General features: G+C 42.5%; 2 protein-coding genes across 4 annotated transcripts in view; one reads left to right on the top strand and one right to left on the bottom strand.

Annotated features, from left to right (window-relative positions):
• Polr3H (RNA polymerase III subunit H) overlaps nt 1-18,222 on the top strand; it is a 797,681-nt gene that overhangs the window by 304,769 nt on the left and 474,690 nt on the right. The gene's annotated exons all lie outside the window — the stretch shown is intronic.
• Nucleotides 1-18,222, bottom strand: part of p130CAS (Serine_rich_CAS and FAT-like_CAS_C domain-containing protein p130CAS) — a 488,085-nt gene that overhangs the window by 157,358 nt on the left and 312,505 nt on the right. The gene's annotated exons all lie outside the window — the stretch shown is intronic.

Raw genomic sequence — 18,222 nt, 5'->3', positions numbered from 1 at the left:
TGCTGATAGTGATGCAGGTAGTGGTGGCAATAGTGGTGCATGTAGTGGTGGTAGTGTTGTTGGTGATAGTGATGGTGACGGTGGTGGTTAGTGGTGGTGGTGATAGTGGTGCGAGTAGTAGTGGTGGTGACAGTGGTGGTTAGTTGTGTTGGTGATAGTGATGCAGGTAGTGGTGGTGGTGGTGGTGCAAGTGGTGGTGTCACCAACCACGCCCCAACACACCACTGTGGGAACACACAAAAACTCGTCTCGTCCCGGTCTGATGAACACTAACTTTCTACCGTTAACACTGCAGCATCCAGGCAGTGTACACACTGCAGCATCCAGGCAGTGTACATACTGCAGCATCCAGGCAGTGTACATACTGCAGCATCCAGGCAGTGTACATACTGCAGCATCCACGCAGTGTACATACTGCAGCATCCACGCAGTGTACATACTGCAGCATCCAGGCAGTGTACATACTGCAGCATCCAGGCAGTGTACACACTGCAGCATCCAGGCAGTGTACACACTGCAGCATCCAGGCAATGTACATACTGCAGCATCCAGGCAGTGTACACACTGCAGCATCCAGGCAGTGTACACACTGCAGCATCCAGGCAGTGTACACACTGCAGCATCCAGGCAGTGTACACACTGCAGCATCCAGGCAGTGTACACACTGCAGCATCCAGGCAGTGTACATACTGCAGCATCCAGGCAGTGTACACACTGCAGCATCCAGGCAGTGTACACACTGCAGCATCCAGGCAGTGTACACATTGCAGCATCCAGGCAGTGTACATACTGCAGCATCCAGGCAGTGTACACACTGCAGCATCCAGGCAGTGTACATACTGCAGCATCCAGGCAGTGTACACATTGCAGCATCCAGGCAGTGTACACACTGCAGCATCCAGGCAGTGTACATACTGCAGCATCCAGGCAGTGTACATACTGCAGCATCCAGGCAGTGTACATACTGCAGCATCCAGGCAGTGCACACACTGCAGCATCCAGGCAGTGTACATACTGCAGCATCCAGGCAGTGTACATACTGCAGCATCCAGGCAGTGTACATACTGCAGCATCCAGGCAGTGTACATACTGCAGCATCCAGGCAGTGTACACACTGCAGCATCCAGGCAGTGTACATACTGCAGCATCCAGGCAGTGTACATACTGCAGCATCCAGGCAGTGTACATACTGCAGCATCCAGGCAGTGTACACACTGCAGCATCCAGGCAGTGTACATACTGAAGCATCCAGGCAGTGTACACACTGCAGCATCCAGGCAGTGTACATACTGCAGCATCCAGGCAGTGTACACACTGCAGCATCCAGGCAGTGTACATACTGCAGCATCCAGGCAGTGTACATACTGCAGCATCCAGGCAGTGTACATACTGCAGCATCCAGGCAGTGTACACATTGCAGCATCCAGGCAGTGTACATACTGCAGCATCCAGGCAGTGTACGCACTGGCAGTCAACATCCAGGCAGTGTACACACTGGCAGTCAACATCCAGGCAGTGTACACACTGGCAGTCAACATCCAGGCAGTGTACACACTGGCAGTCAACATCCAGGCAGTGTACACACTGGCAGTCAACATCCAGGCAGTGTACACACTGGCAGTCAACATCCAGGCAGTGTACACACTGGCAGTCAACATCCAGGCAGTGTACACACTGGCAGTCAACATCCAGGCAGTGTACACACTGGCAGTCAACATCCAGGCAGTGTACACACTGGCAGTCAACATCCAGGCAGTGTACACACTGGCAGTCAACATCCAGGCAGTGTACACACTGGCAGTCAACATCTAGGCAGTACAGTACACACACACACACACACACACACACACACACACACACACACACACTGAAGTACCTGGTGGTATTATCCATGCACTAACACTAATCAACAGAAGCTCCCCCACAGAATGGATTATAATATTCATGCGGAAAATCTCCACCTCTTCGTCACACTTTCTTCTACATACATTCAGTATATAGTTTCCTGTGTTTTTATAATGTTCCAGGAGGGAACAAAGGCTGTCTGCTTTACGTCTACAACCTGTGTCTGAGGCGAGAACAGTTCTCGTTTAATATTTATCTTTCCACGAGAACAAGCAGCTAGTTGAAATTTGTTTTGCATAATTATTACTGAGACTAAAAAGGAAATTTTCTGTTTTCTTCTTTGGTTAAACGGCCAGCTAGCTACCTGAGACAATTACACAGACAGCAATGATTTTTTAGTGCTAGAAAGCGAAAAAGAATGACAAGAAATGGTAAGAATGCAGCAGCACCTTGGAGTCATGCTGGACTACTGTAAACAAAAGCAGTGGCTGTCTCAGAGGCACAGATATTAAGACTAACAAGAAACCCTCCAAACACAACAACGAATAATATATCATTTATATTTGCAAACATACGAAGTCTTAAAACAAGTAACAACAAAATAACGTTCATTAATGGACTCCTCACTGATTGTTAGCGGCTTTCACAAAGAAACGTAAAAATATTATTTTGACAATGAAATATGGATCCCTGGGTACAATCTGCTGAGATGCGACTGAAAAAAAATGAGAACCAAGGAAAGATGGGTTGGTCTGTATGTCAAAGTCGCTCAGTTACACTGACTTACTACTAGTGATATTGTTGAAGCTGATGATTGAGACAATTGTGCAACACTTGGGTATCTTTATCGTGGAAACGTTTTACCAGCAAATACCTTCTTCAGTCGACCACAGAATAGACAGCAGAAGCTGTGGAGATGTAAGGATGTAATTAGTCCATCACCCTCGAAGACGTAGTTTTAAGGTAGTCAGTCCCTTAGCCTGGAGGAGAGTTCTGCTCCATAGTCTCGAAGGATGTGAAGCTGAAAAACAAAATGGAGACTTACATACTGTCAAGGTGAGGCGCAAAAAATCGCGAATACAACAGAGGTGGTGCCCATTAGTAAAAGTAAGAATGTAATCACTGAGAGGTAGTGTAACAAGCCTGCTTCGTAGGTCCCTCAAATCCAACCCTTCTCACTTCTAACTAGTGGTCAGGCAATAAAGTTGTTGAAGATGTCCTCTGTAATAAGGTACCACTGTGTTGCAGTGTGTGACAGTGTGAATATGATAATGCTACACTACCTCTCAGTGATTATATTCTTACTTCTACTAGTGGGCCTCACCTCTTCTCTCGTCTTCAAGATGACCTACGCCTCATCTTTGGCAATATATGTCTCCATTTTGTTGCTTCTGCTTCACATTGTTGCAGACTATGGAGCAGAACTCTTCTCCAGGCTGAGGGACTGACCACCTCAAAACTACATCTTCGAGGGTGTTGGACTGATTACATCGTCTTTACATCTCCACTGCTGCTGCCTCTGCTGTACTTTAGCCTACTGTGTAGGCGAAACGTTTCGAAAAAAAGATACCTAACTGTTGCACATGTCTTATAAGCTTGTCGTCGGTATTGTATACCATTATTGTATTAATCTTACTAGCTAACATCTTAGTAATGAGTCGTTGCATAATTAACTTGTTACGGAGAGTTCAGTGTTCGTCACTTACATTTTCTCAATTATCACTACATAATACTGTATAACTGCAAGAGTCGACCAACATGCTGGTACTCGCCTCAGAACTAGTAAACAAAAACAACCAGAGAAGAGAAGTGATAGAATGTAAAAACTATTAATTTATACAGTAAGACTAAATTCACGCCGATGTTACGTTGAAGTTCCCAATTTGCACCGGCAACAAAATATTATTTTTATTTCCTAGAGTGCAAGAAGTCCGAGTGCCTTGCCACTTTCACATGAACTCTACTGGAAAAAACTTGTTATAACTCCCAGGATGTTGTAGTCTACAAACCTGCTACTATTAGCAGTGTAGTAAATAGAGACATGTGCGCATGAGGCAGCATGGAGCAAGATACACTGCGCTCACCAAGACACTTCCGCCAGACAACCTCTCGTGTTTCTCTCATCACATCCACGTGAAAATGTTCACGGTTTTTTGTCTTGTTTTTGTGTAGACAAATGGAAGAGTCACCACCTCGCTCTCACTCAGCGCTCCGTTATTTTAACTCGCACAAAATAATACAACACTCGTTTTGTATTAATATTGGTAGAATTACTGGCAGTATGTTAAGTAAAAGGGCATAAATGCAACATTTTATTGTGGCAACGTTTCGCTCTCCAGGAGCGGCTCTCCAAGCCGTTACGTAACGGCTTGATAAAGCTCCTGGAGAGCGAAACGTTGCCAGAATAAAATGTCACATTAGTTGCATTTGTGTCCTTGTACATAACACTCGTTTTGGTCGTTACGCGACCCAAGAAAGGTCTTCCAAGTGTACCATAATCCCAGCCCCCTCTACCTAAATGCACGCAAAAAGAGACCGTAGAATGCGGAATAAGTTTGTAATGCACTTAAATTTCAGAACTGAAAGTTTGAAGTTGATCAGAAGAAGCAATCAAAAGTTATCGAATGGAAATTAATATCTCAATTTCTTCAATATAACTGACAAATTGACAGCTATACAGTCAGTCTAAAAAATTTAAAAGTAATTTATTTCACAAGGTGTAATAAATCAATTTAAAAAATTTAAAGCCAATCAAGAGTGGTTAGCAACACTGGCCTGCGAGTTTAAGCACTCAACTGCCGTGGGTTCCTGCTCCACCTGTTCTGTAATCTGATATACTCTCTAGTTACTGCATAGAAATCAACATTTCTCTTTAACAAAATTGGCAAATTAGTTCTTGCACACCCAGTAACAATACTGGGAATGTCTGAAGTTCTTTCAACTATATTCCTTGGAACGTAGGTGAGATAGGTACATAATCTACATCTGGAAGATCCTGGAGGGACTGATCCCAAATATGAACACTGAAATCACTGCATATGACAACATAAGACTTGGCAGACGGTCCAGAGTAACTCTAATAAAAAAAAAATGCGAGGAGTACATTAAAAGAACTCGTCCCTCCAGCGGAATTTCCAACAAACCTCTGAATACCTTGTAGATGAATACCTTCAAGAGAGAACTGGACAAGTTCCAGTTGATCAGGCCTTGATTCTCCAGGAACCTCTGATCTGTGACTGGGCAGCAGGGAAGTCGACCTCCCGAAGCGTCCTTTATGTAGTGCTCCTCTCAGCAAAATACACCAGCACTAGGTTTGAAGCTACTTAGAATTTGTACACAAAAATACTCCGTAATGTAACTTATAGAAACCAATAACGAGGTGGAACCTCCTGACCAATAATGAGGTGGAGCCTCCTGACCAATAACGAGGTGGAGCCTCCTGACCAATAACGAGGTGGAGCCTCCTGACCAATAACGAGGTGGAGCCTCCTGACCAATAACGAGGTGGAGCCTCCTGACCAATAACGAGGTAGAGCCTCCTGACCAATAGCGAGGTGGAGCCCCCTGGCCAATAACGAGGTGGAGCCTCCTGACCAATAGCGAGGTGGAGCCTCCTGATCAATAACGAGGTGGAGCCTCCTGACCAATAACGAGGTGGAGCCTCCTGACCAATAACGAGGTGGAGCCTCCTGACCAATAACGAGGTGGAGCCTCCTGACCAATAACGAGGTGGAGCCTCCTGACCAATAACGAGGTAGAGCCTCCTGTGAACAAAACTCGCCAATTCTGAAAGTCTGCAGCAAATCAGTAGATACGGCATCCTCCAGCTATCACATGGTTGAAAGTTTGAAGCCGATCAGAAGAGGCTTTCTCAAGTTATCGCACCAAAAACCCAAATCAGGAATAAACATCACTCTTTACACTTACGAAGATTCTTTCGTGTGTTTACTGTGCATACTTTATTAAAGATGTTTCACATATCTACACTTCTTTTCACTTCATTTCACCTAATGACTCCCTATTGCCAGTGTTTTGGATCACTGCTCCGCGGATAATTAAACTTGTTGATAGAGTTCTTGCGAGAGAAAATTAGGTTCCCTTACTGCCTGATCCTAAATATTTTAAATGCAGGCAAAAAATAAAACGAATTTTTATATTGAAATGAAGTAAATTATTGATTGTAACTCAATATTCAGTGAGGGATTTCAACACACGAGTGAAACTGAATCAGTAATGATTTTTATATGAAGACATTACGAAGGTGACGTTTCTCAGACCGCTGTCTCAGGTGCAACATTCTCTCACATGAAAACGCAAGAACCGAGTTGCAAACTCTGAACATTGACAATGATTAATGTTAAGTTTCCATAAAAATGGTAATTTTGTTTGAAAGCAGATATCCTCTGCTTAGAAATATTATTTAGAATATTAATTCTAATTCATAATGGAACTGGAGTTATAAGCACTTGTTGTCCACTAAACTTATGAAGTACATATAGAGGTTAATACACCTGGATAACAAACTGGAGTATTAACAACACTTGTAGTAGACTTTTGGTAGCAAGTCTCACACTGACAGTGTCATAAGTACACTCATGTTTAGCTTAATAAACATGGCATTTTCCACAAATTTTAGGGTTGATCTTTAATATAAAAACGTTGGTGAGATTTGGACAAGACCAGAAGTATGCAGATTACCACACGCGGGCCACACATGGCCTGCGGTGGGCAGATTATTACACGTGAGCCCCCTCAAGGAAGGTTCCTTGATGTTGGTGAGGGGCTCTTGATTTGGGGAATTGGATCTGTGCTCCAGTTCCCCAAATTAAGCCTGAATGCCTTCCACATCCCCCCCAGGCGCTGTATAATCCTCCGGGTTTAGCGCTTCCCCCTTTATAATAATAATTACACGTGAGCCACATATGGCCCACGGAGGGATATCTGGCCAGTTAACATATCATGCAAGAAATAATTTTTCTTATATCTTCACTATAAAATAATGGTGTGTATGTGAGCATGTATGAGTGTGAGAAGGAGTGTGGGCTGGGTGACTGCAGCAGCAAGAGTCAGGGACAGCTATAACTTTCCCTGTAATCAAGAACCTTGTGTGACAAGACACTCTGTAGGTAGGAAACTTACGTGATAAGACAGGTCTTAGGTAGGGATCTAATGTGAGAGGACAGGTCTTAGGGATCTTGTGTGAGAGGACAGATCTTAGGGATCTTGTGTGAGAGGACAGGTCTTAGGTAGGGATCTTGTGTGAGAGGACAGGTCTTCGGTAGGGATCTTGTGTGAGAGGACAGGTCTTAGGTAGGGATCTTGTATGAGAGGACAGTTCTTAAGTAGGTATCTTGTGTGGCATGAAAGACTGTAAGCAGGGACCTTGAGGGACAGGAGAGACTGTAAGCAAGAGCCTTGAGGGACAGGAGAGGCTGTAAGAACCTTGAGCGACAGGAGAGGCTGTAAGCAGGAACCATATCGAAGAGAGCAGGCTACAGGCAGTGAACTTGTAGGGCAAGAGAGCTTCCAGGCCACAGTGACCTTGTAGGGCAAGATAGCTTCCAGAGACCTTCACACAAGCAAACCTTAACTATTAAACAGTGTTGTGCTTGAAACTTTACGCTTTTCATCCTAGCTGTCAGTGGCACTACAAGCAAGGTAGTGTTTGGGGTCATGAGGATCAAGCAAGGTGTTTGATCCTGGCTATCAATGAGACTGCAAGCAAGGTGGTGGCTGGGGTTATGAGAATCAAGCAAGATGGCGTTTGGGGTTATGAGGATCAAAGCAAGGTGTTTGATGGCTGTCAATGAGAGTACAAGGAAAGTAGTGTTTGGGGTCATGAGGATCAAGCAAGGTGTCGCTGTGGTGGCCTTGTACTCATGTAGTATTGATCTTCACTAGCAGACAGAGGGAGAGGCGTGGCATATTCAGCCATGGTACACTCACAACATTCTTCACCGTTCCGCCAACAACCATACGTAATGAGTACACCTACGTGTATACATAAATGTAAATGTACATGTACATACACGCACACCACCCGCTGTTATGGCTGGATTGAAATAGTCTCTGTTCGCTCTCTCGTCTGAGGTCGGAGGTTCGAGCCTCCAGCATTTCTCACATTAACATTTCATTTTAGTTAGGAACTGAGTGTCAACCCCAGTAAACACAACTCCTTGAGCATGCGCGCGCACGTGCGCACACACGGCATGGGCCCGCCAGCTGAGAATTGAAAGTTGAAGATTTAAACTTCCTAAATGTAATATGAATGTGATAGAGAACAATACTGTAACAGAAATAGTAAGGGAAAGTAATATAAGCCAAGAAGCACATACCCGGGAACTCCCAGGACTGTGAAACATTACTGCACATAACCAATACATAACAGAATTTACTCTAAATTAAAACACCCTAGATTTATCTTCACAAACAATGAAAAACTAATGAGAGTACCATAAACACTGATAATAAGGCTGTTAAAGTACAACCAAGCGTAAGTTCATATGTGAATAACTAACCACCACCTGCTCTACCCCTTCCCCTCACTACACTGGCTATAACTAGTCACCAGCCAGACTATTAACCAAGAAAACAGAGAACCATAAACATTATTTGTACATCAGGCACCGATCAGGTAGTGTACCCGAAATGTATCATCTGTCAGTGACACACACAAAATGTACTGGTTTAACTGATGTAGATGAAAAGAATGGTTTGAAAAATTGTTTTACGGATGTGTGACAGTGTATTCATAAAGGTTTCAGACATACTGGTCAACACATCTCAAAATAAAGAACTCTTATTATCTGATCTATCTGATTCGGTAAAAAAAAATCTACATAAAAAGCAGAACCAAACTGATTCAGACCATAGTCACAGAAATTGAAAACTTTGCTCCCATAGAAGTACCTCCCACAGAGCAGGAGATACGTTAAGTTAGGTGGAGTTTGTCAGGAAACAGAAGTGTTTCCTGACGCGGGTTTTGGTCATATGATGACCCGCAGCTGGAGATTTTGGCTATCTGACCGAGGCCTTCCAATGGCTTACCGGTCCACCCCTTTAAAAAATAGTTATGCTTATAACCACTATAGAAGGAGCGTGAAACATATGCTGAGGATATTGCATTAAGCGACGCGCCGAGTTCAACTGAAAACGTGGACATTGTGTGGATACAACGGAAGATACATATCATATAAACGAAGTACAGGAAAACAGTACTCTCACAGCCTCCAACCCTAGTACTTCTTCAGAATCAACTGAATCAGTTGGACGTGCTGAAAATGAAATAGTCACTGATGCAAAGCTCACTAGCCAGTCAACACAACATACAAGTGTAGATAAATGGTTCAGAGAACCGACAGGAACGTACAAGTGTGCCGGCACTATTCATGACAGGTTTGCAGGCACGGGTCAGCTGGTACAAGAAATGGAAAATGTCAACTTTACCAACCAAAAAAAATGCCGGAATCTCTTAAATAAAGGTATATGTCGATCCAAAACCTGTAAATACTGCCATCCAAAAATGGGTCTCGGTTAAATAAGAAGAAACAGTGTTATGTTGTAACTTGTTCCTCATTCCATAGAAAGGGAACAAGGTGAGTAAGGCCTTGTGAACGACCAGCCACATGGGACAGTTATATAGACAGTGATCTTTTTAGCGCCAGAAAGCTAAAAAAATGACAAATGATAAGAATGTAGTAGTACCTTGAAGCCATGATGATGATGATGGACTGTAAACAAAAGCAGTGGGTGACTGAGAGCTGCAAATATTAAGACCAACAAGAAAGCCTCCTAACTCTACGAATATAACATTATTTATATTTGCAAACACAGTTTTAAAACAAGTAACAACAAAAATAACGTTTATTAGTGGACTCCTCGCTGAATTAAATGCATTGTTCGCGGCACTCACAGAGACGCGGGTAAAAGATTATTTTGACAGTGAAATATGGGTCCCTGGGTACAATCTGCTTAGATGTCACTGAAGAAAACATATGGGGGAGGGGATTGGTCTATACTTCATAGAGCCTCTCATTTGTAAGAGTAACTTAACACCTTTAATGGCGTAGTTGAAATTTTGTCAGTAAAAATTAACATTATCTAGTTACTGTATTTGTCGATAAGCCGCAAGATACAACTTCCCAGCAACTCGAAGACCAACTATAGAAAATTGAACACTGATTTGAGAATCTTTCAAACCTGGTTCCAAATATATTATTGCTTGGCGATTTTAATTTATGACATCTTAAATGGAAGCATGTAGCAGAGACTGCGATAGTAGAAAAATTCCCAGAAGCTGGTTCAGATGAACACTCATACAAATGAACTATTAAGACCCTGCAATAGATTCGCCTTAAACCAGCAAATAGCAGAACTGACTAGACTAGAAAATACCCTGACCTTGTATTCACAAAAAAATGAGGATCTAGCATGGAACATAAGTGTTAAAAACATTTCAGATCATAACTAACAAGGGTTTAAAACTACGTACAACTAGTCTTCAGAAGCAAAATGCAACCAGTTTTCAGGGTGTATTTAAAAAATTCAGTTTCATCAACAAAAACATTAACTGGGGTCAAATAAATCATGACCTTAATGAAATATGCTGGGAAGAAAATATGATTGACGTGGATTTGAACCAGTTTCTGGAGACGATGAACTCAGTGGTACTAGAGGTATTCAGACACGTACCATTAATAGAATAAGAAGAGCCAACTTAGAACAGAAGAGGTGTTCCTCTACACAGGAAAAGGGAGAGTTGCAGAATTTCTCAGTGATTGCAGACTTTTTGAAGAACGAAAATAAACACTGCAAAGGAAATGGAAAATATTGAGCTAAAACTGAATGCATCAAACAGGTCCAGGAGGCAACAAAAAGCCATAAATGAAACTGAGAGAAATCCTAAACACTTCTCATATGCAAAATCCAGGACAAACACTTCGTCCAGTATTGGACCCTTACCTGGAGTTTACCTGGAGAGGGTTTCGGGGTTCAACGCCCCCGCGGCCCGGCCTGAGACCAGGCTTCATTGTGGATCAGGGTTTGATCAGCCAGGCTGTTACTGTTGGCCACACGCAAGCTGACGTACGAACCACAGCCCGGTTGGTCGGGTACTGACTTTAGATGCCTGTCCAGTGTCTTCTTGAAGACAGCCAGGGGTCTATTAGTAATCCCCCTTATGTATGCTGGGAGGCAACTGAACAGTCTTGGGCCCCGGGCACTTATTGTGTTGTCTCTGTGTAATCGTGGCTCCCCTGCTTTTGATCGGGGTAATGTTGCATCTGCCGAGTGATGTTCGTGTGCAGGTTTGGTACCAATCCATCCAGGACCTTCCAAGTGTATATTATGTATCTCTCTCGCCTGCGTTCGAGGGAACACAGATCAAGGACCTTCAACCGTTCCCAGTAGTTTAGGTGCCTTATCGTACTTGTGTGTGCCATGAAAGTTCTTTGTACATTCTCCAGGTCTGCAATGTCGCCAGCCTTGAAGGGGGCCGTTAGTGTACAGCAATATTCCTGCCTAGAGAGCACAAACGATTTGAAGAGAATCATCATGGGCTTGGCGTCCCTTGCTGAAAGAGATGGAATTTACACTAATGGCAACATAGAAATGAGTGAAACACTGATGCTACAATATAACTTTGAGTTCAGTGAGTCATTACCCAATCTAAAGATCGACAATCCAAATGAGATTTTCATGGATGAGACTCACACTTGAACATTGCTTGGTAAACCATCCACAACAATCTTAACCCAGAACAATGTACGGGAAAACTGAAAGCAGAGACGTACAACATCTGTTGAAAATATATCGCACTAAGAAAGATCAAACATGTAATAAGATTGTATAAGATTTCAGAGAAGAATAAGAATTTCTGAAGTGCTCAAAAAACAAAAGTGAACTTAGAGCGAGACATCGTAGATATAGAAAATAAACTAAGACTCAAGAAACACAAAAGGAACAAAATGAAATTCAAAAAAAAAATTAGGAAAGCTCCTAAACATTTTTTTACGTATGCGTTATCCAAGTCAAAAACCTCTTCTAGCAGTGTTGGGCCTCTGCTCGGAGACGCCCTCTAGGGAGGTTCCTTGGTGCTGGTGAGGGACTCATGATTTAAGGAATTGGACCTGTGCCCCCTATTCCTTGAATTTAGTCTGAATGCCTTCCATTACCCCAGGCGCTGCATGGCCTCTACGGGTTTAGTGCATCCTCATGAATGTAATAATAATCTACTCGAAGTCAAACACCGATGACAAAGAAATTGCGAAATACTGAGAGGCTTGGCAGACGGTGGAAATTACACTCGCTGAAAAGCAGGGGTACACTGAGTACACTGAGGGAAGATACCAAGCGTGAAGGGACCAAGACTTTTCAACGTCCTCCTTTCATATATATGGGGGATTACCAACAGACCCCTGGCTGTCTTCAAGAGAGAACTGGACACGTTTCTCAAGTCAGTTCCTCACCAACTGGTTTGTAGTGCTTACGTGGACTTCAGGAGGCTAGCACCAACAGTCTGGATGATCAGGCCATCCACTGGGAGGCTTGGTTCTGGGACCGGGCGCTGGAGCGTTGACCCGTGGAACTCCCCGGCTAGACTAGACAGGTAGCAGTCTAATCGGTACCATAAAAATTTCTTGGCTAATTTTGCCCACCCTATCAGTTATATATCTGACAATAGTACAAATCATTTTACTTTTCAAAAATAATTAGGCAACATGCCCGTTGTTAGGTCATCCCCGTTAACATAACAGTAATCACCTCTAGGTTAACAGTAGCATGTTGTTGGCAACCCAAGATACAAATGCTATAAAGTATTCAAAATCCCCCCAAAAGTGTATAGGTCCAGTAAAATTGTGAAGTTATTTACGTGTATGTTAAATTCTTCCTACAAACATCATGCACCTCAGTAATATTAATTCTCTTAACACCGATGGTGTTTCACACTACATACAAGCATAAATACAAGGTAAGGACATCTCCTTAACTTCTACATTACTTTATCATTAAAAGATTACTAATGTTCCCAAGAAAATAAGAAACCACTCATGGACTGGTATTAAGTGAACTAACCACGAAATCCCACAGTGGACACTATGAAAAAAACATTCAAATCCAAAATTATCGAGTCTAAAGTCTAAAATCCACGAATAACGGTAATACCCACAAAAGATGAACTTAATATGTTGAAATACATCCAACAAGTTGGAGAGAGACTCGTGAATGGACACAATCTTTGCTCCTCAGGCTAACATAGACAGGTTTTCCAACTGACACAGTATAACCGTCCACAGTTACACTGTAGTCTATAAAATAACGAGACTATCCCTCACATAACATATGTACTATCTTCTGACTGAGCTTGCGGACTACTGCCTACCACATGAGAATTGCCTAAATCCACAATCAAGCATAGGAAATTTTCAGGTTATATGCAGGGAAGGGGAGGATAAGTACAATTCTTTGAAACAAGAACCCCTCAGCGGCATCAGGGTACCTCCCTTGAGGGAAAGAGACAAGGGCTAACTGAGGGAGGAGAGTTGAGTGCGTAACACGTAAGGTCTCTCACTGGGACCACTACTCTTCCTAATATACATTAATGATCTCCCACAGGGATGAAGTCTTATGCGTCCCTCTTTGTTGACGTTATAAAACTAATGAGAGGAATAAACATATGGGAAGATGAGGACATTGTCCAGGGATACCTGTATAGGCTGAAGCAGTAGTCATTAAGTGACTGCTGGAGTGCATCTCAAATAAATGAGAATTGGGAAGGGAGACGGAGTACAGCCTAACGGGAGAAACATGTGACAAAATTTTGGAAGGCAATATCACTCTAAATATATAAGATGTGAACAGTGACGTGAGACCCATGTAGAATACCCCCGGTGTGACGCCATAAGTCGCCAACTTCAGTTGTCACTTCTGCTTACTACTAACACCAACCCCAGAATTCTCTCATAATCCCCCGTAAAAACTTATTGAAAACCAGGCTGGTGACAGTTCATATGGAATATCCTGGTGGTGGCCATATGTCAGATATGTGGAACTGGGATACATTAAAGTATACTGGTCAGTCTGAGGGAGGCAGAAGGAAAGCAGTGCAAAATAACTCGCTCTTCTGGCTATATAAGAAAGACGCGGGTCTGTTATTAAAGATCACAGAGGCACTGACCATCATACCAGCATCAAATAACGAATCCTGTATGTATGTCTGGCATGCTTGATTTTGCAAGGACTCGCAAAGACCAAGAGCAATCTGGTATAAACCACCAGAGACAAACTTGTTGACGTTACACACCACTTAGCTCCCACTACTGCGCACCTCCTAGCTACCAGTACTGAAACTAGTGCTGATACCAGTGGTAATGACGCTAACACTAGTGCAGTTTCTCTTGCTAGCCCTGGCATCGATCCTGGTAATGCTAGTGACTGATTATTCTAGAGTTTGTGTAGATAATCGTACTAGTAAAGTTGGTGGCAACACTGTTGCTGGTGCTGCTGTCAGTGTTCGTTCTGGCTCTGGTACTGGTGTTAACGTCATTGTTCTGGGTCTGGTACTGGTGTTAACGTCATTATTGGTTCTGGGTCTGGTACCGGTGTTACTGTCAGTGTTGATTCTGACTTTGGTATAAGTGCAGAAAAAAAACACCAGTTGGAAAGTTAGAGCCCTGACACCACAGTCAACGGAAACCTAAAATGTGTAGATTCTATTCGTGGAGCATCTGCAAGCACGTACTGGGACTAACAAAAAAGGAACCTGCATATACAGCCATCCCAAGAAATGCTGAAATTTTCTAAATAAAAGCACATGTCACTCCAGGTCTCGCAAGTTCTTCCACTCAAAAATGTGCCATAGATCAGTAAATGAAGGCCAGTGTTATGAATTAAACAGTCAGGATCACCACAAGAAGGGTATGAGGCGCTCCTTGTTAACGCCAATCTTAACAATTACAAGGAAATTATGATTATACAACCAACAGGGAGGTATAACATTCTTTAGGAGTGAGGAAGAGCCAGATGTGAGTGTTGTGGAGGTGCGTGAGGCTGTGAGTAAAATGAAAGGGAATAAAGCAGCTGGGATTGATGGGATCAAGAGAGAAATGTTAAAAGCATGTTGGGAAATAGTTTTGGAGTGGTTGGTATTTTTATTTAATAAACGTATGAAAAAGAGGAAGGTACCTAGGGACTGGCAGAGAGCGCGCATAGCTGTTTTGTATGAAGACAAAAGGGACAAAGGAAAGTGTAATAATTATAGGGGAATAAGCCTGTTGAATATACCTGGTAATATGTTTGGTAGAGTTATTACTGAAAGAATTACGGGTAAGACGGAGAGCAGGATCGCAGTTGAAAAAGGAGGTTTTAGGAAGTTTAGGGGGTGTAGACCAAGTGTTTATAGTGAAGCACGTAGTGACCATCATCTATATAATGATAAAGAAGTTTTCGTTGCATTTACGGTTTTGAAAAAAAAACATAGGTGTTTACCATTTGATAGAGCACATGGAAAGGCATGCGGACTCTAGGTATGTAGACTAGCACTAATTAATAATCAGTCAAGTAAACACACATAAAATCCCCAACAGGATCCTGTCGTTTTCTTGGTTTCTTCTGCATTTGCCTTATTGTGTTCTCTAAATGACATTTCATCTGACATTATTATTGTTTTTTACCTATTCCATGCATTCTATATGGTCTGTCTATATTATTTATGTTGTGCTCGTTTTGATCTCTTTATTCTACCCGCACATAACTAGGTGAAATTTATCGTGAGTATTTCATTAGTGTCGATGAGGAAGAGAAACCGTATGAACTACATGAAGTACAAGGAGCGGACTGTATACACAGCTTCAACAATATGCATGACCAGGTTCGTGATAACATAACCCCCCCCCCCAAAAAAAAAAAAAAAATACGAAGACATTAAGAATCGGAGTCAGGAGCATTCTCTAGTCCCCCAGAAATATTACTATAGTTTGCTATAGACATGTTTGCCGCCGCTTTCCAAAGACTGTTGAAGGAAAACTCTCACACAGTTCCAGACCGAAAATCTTGCTTCAATTCGCCATTCTAGAGATTTAGCAAACTGTACCTATCTTTACTGAATAAAGACATCTTGTATAAATATAATTATAGTCTATATGAGAGATAGTCACAATATAATATATAAATGATATACCAGAGAGCAAATATATCAATCTGTATGCCAAACTTCATTTAATCAACCACATATATGAATTATTCCGAATTCAACACCAGACTAATATACACACTATCAAGAACTTCTTTATTGTGTGTGTGTGTGTGTGTGCGTGTGTGCGCACGCGCTCAACTAGTTGTGGTTGCAGGTGTCGAGCCATAGCTCGTGGCCCCGCCTCTTCACTGGTCGCCACTAGGTTCACACTCCCCCTACTCCATGAACTTTATCATACCTGTGTGTAGGGAGAGTGAGTACTCACCTATGGACTTGGACTCGCCTAGCATGGACCAATAGGCCTGCTGCAGTGACCTTTTTTATGTTCTTGTATAATATTGCAGAGGTCGAGTCTTAGCTCCTGGCCCTGCCTCTCCACTGGTTGCTACTACGTCCATTCTTAGCTTCGAAAGCGTTATTATAATTCTTAAAGTTAGGTATAGATCCTGCCTCTACTTCATTCTCCTAGTCATTCCACTTATTGACTGCTCTAGGGCTGAAAAAATACTTCGTAATGTCCCAGTGACTCGTCTGTGTTTTCAGCTTCCAGTTATGCCCTTGTGTGTCTTTTCCCGTCTCAAACAATCTGTCCCTATTCACTCTATCAATTCCTCTCAGTATTTGTGTGTGTATGCGGTCATGTGCGCTGATACAAGGTGCAATCAAAAAGTTCCCGTACTCGAATTTTCGCATGCTTCCTGGGTGAAATATGTCGGGAGCGTAGATCACGCTGCACATTGCAGTCCTTTGTGAAGTGGTGGGGTGAGTTTCAGTGCGGTCAGGCATTCCGCTGAGGTTAGACGGGCATTTCTTGTCATGTTATCAGTGATGTGACTGCGTAACAGAATGGAATCTTTGAAAGAATGAACAACGTGTATGTGTAAAACTCTGTTTCGTGCTGGGTAAAATGGCTAGTAAATCTAATAAAATGTTTCGGCAAGCATTTGGCGATGAAACAATGGGTCGAGCACAATGTTTTGAATAGTTCACTCGATTCAAAGTAGGACGAATATCAGTCAAAAACAGTGCAAACATAAGGAAGGTTATTCACGAAGATCGTCATCAGAGTATCTGGGACACTGCAAATGCTGTGGGAATTTATGGATCGTGCCAAAACATTTTGGCTGAAAATTTGAACAAGAGGCGAGTCCCAGTTTACTGACTCATGACCAGAAAGACCATCGTTGTCTGGCCAAAAACAACATGGCAGACATCCCGCACCATCCCTACTTCCCAAATCTAGTCCCCTGTGGCTTCTTTCTCTTCCTAAAATAAAAATGGCACTCAAGGAGCGGTGTTTTAATGACGTGAAGGAGATTCAAGTAGAATAACATGCTGCGCTGGACGCTGCTAGGGAAGAAGAGTTGCAAATGTTTTGAGAAGTGGCAGAGGCGTTGGAATCCGTGTATAGCCTCCCAAGGAGAGTACCTAGAGAGAGAGAACCTCAGCTAGGTGATCAGATAAGCATATATATAATATATATATATATATATATATATATATATATATATATATATATATATATATATATATATATATATAATGGACTGCAGCAGCAGTCCAGGAATTTTTTGATAGCACCTCGTACCATATAAAATAAAATACTAAATCCATAAAACACCTTAAGACATCAATAAGGCACGTGGTCGTTTACGAAAACACAGATAAATCATTTAATAGAGAGTTCCATGTGCGAGACTTGACAGCGATGTCAGAAGATCTCAAATTAAAGAATCACAAGAATAATGTTATTGCAAGGGAAATGATAGGCTGGTTAAATGCAACTTTCAAGACAAGGGATGCTGAACCAGTGATGCGTTTCAAGTCACTTGTTCTCTGCAGGATTAAATACTGATGTATTCTAACGGCTCCCTTTAAATCAGCCCCTTCAACTGTATTACTTGGAAAGTAGGCAAGAAAGATACAACATAATTTGCACCTGGAAAATCCTGGAGGGACTTGTTCCAAACCTCCCCACCGAAATCATTCTGTATGAGCACATGGGACTTGGCAGACAGTGCAAAGTGTCTTCAGTAAAAAGAAAAGGTCCGATGTGTAAACTGAAACAAGCCGATGAGTGTCAGAGGTCCCCGACTTTTCAACATCCTCCCTCTGTGCATATGGGAAATCACGAAACTCTAGCTGTCATCAAGAGGAAACCTGACGACTTCTTCAAATCAGTTCCT

Source organism: Cherax quadricarinatus, chromosome 48 (assembly GCF_038502225.1).
Source record: "Cherax quadricarinatus isolate ZL_2023a chromosome 48, ASM3850222v1, whole genome shotgun sequence".
NCBI lineage: Eukaryota > Metazoa > Arthropoda > Malacostraca > Decapoda > Parastacidae > Cherax > Cherax quadricarinatus.
Note: the sequence above shows the minus strand (reverse complement) of the source record. Positions and strands in the feature narration are given on the sequence as shown.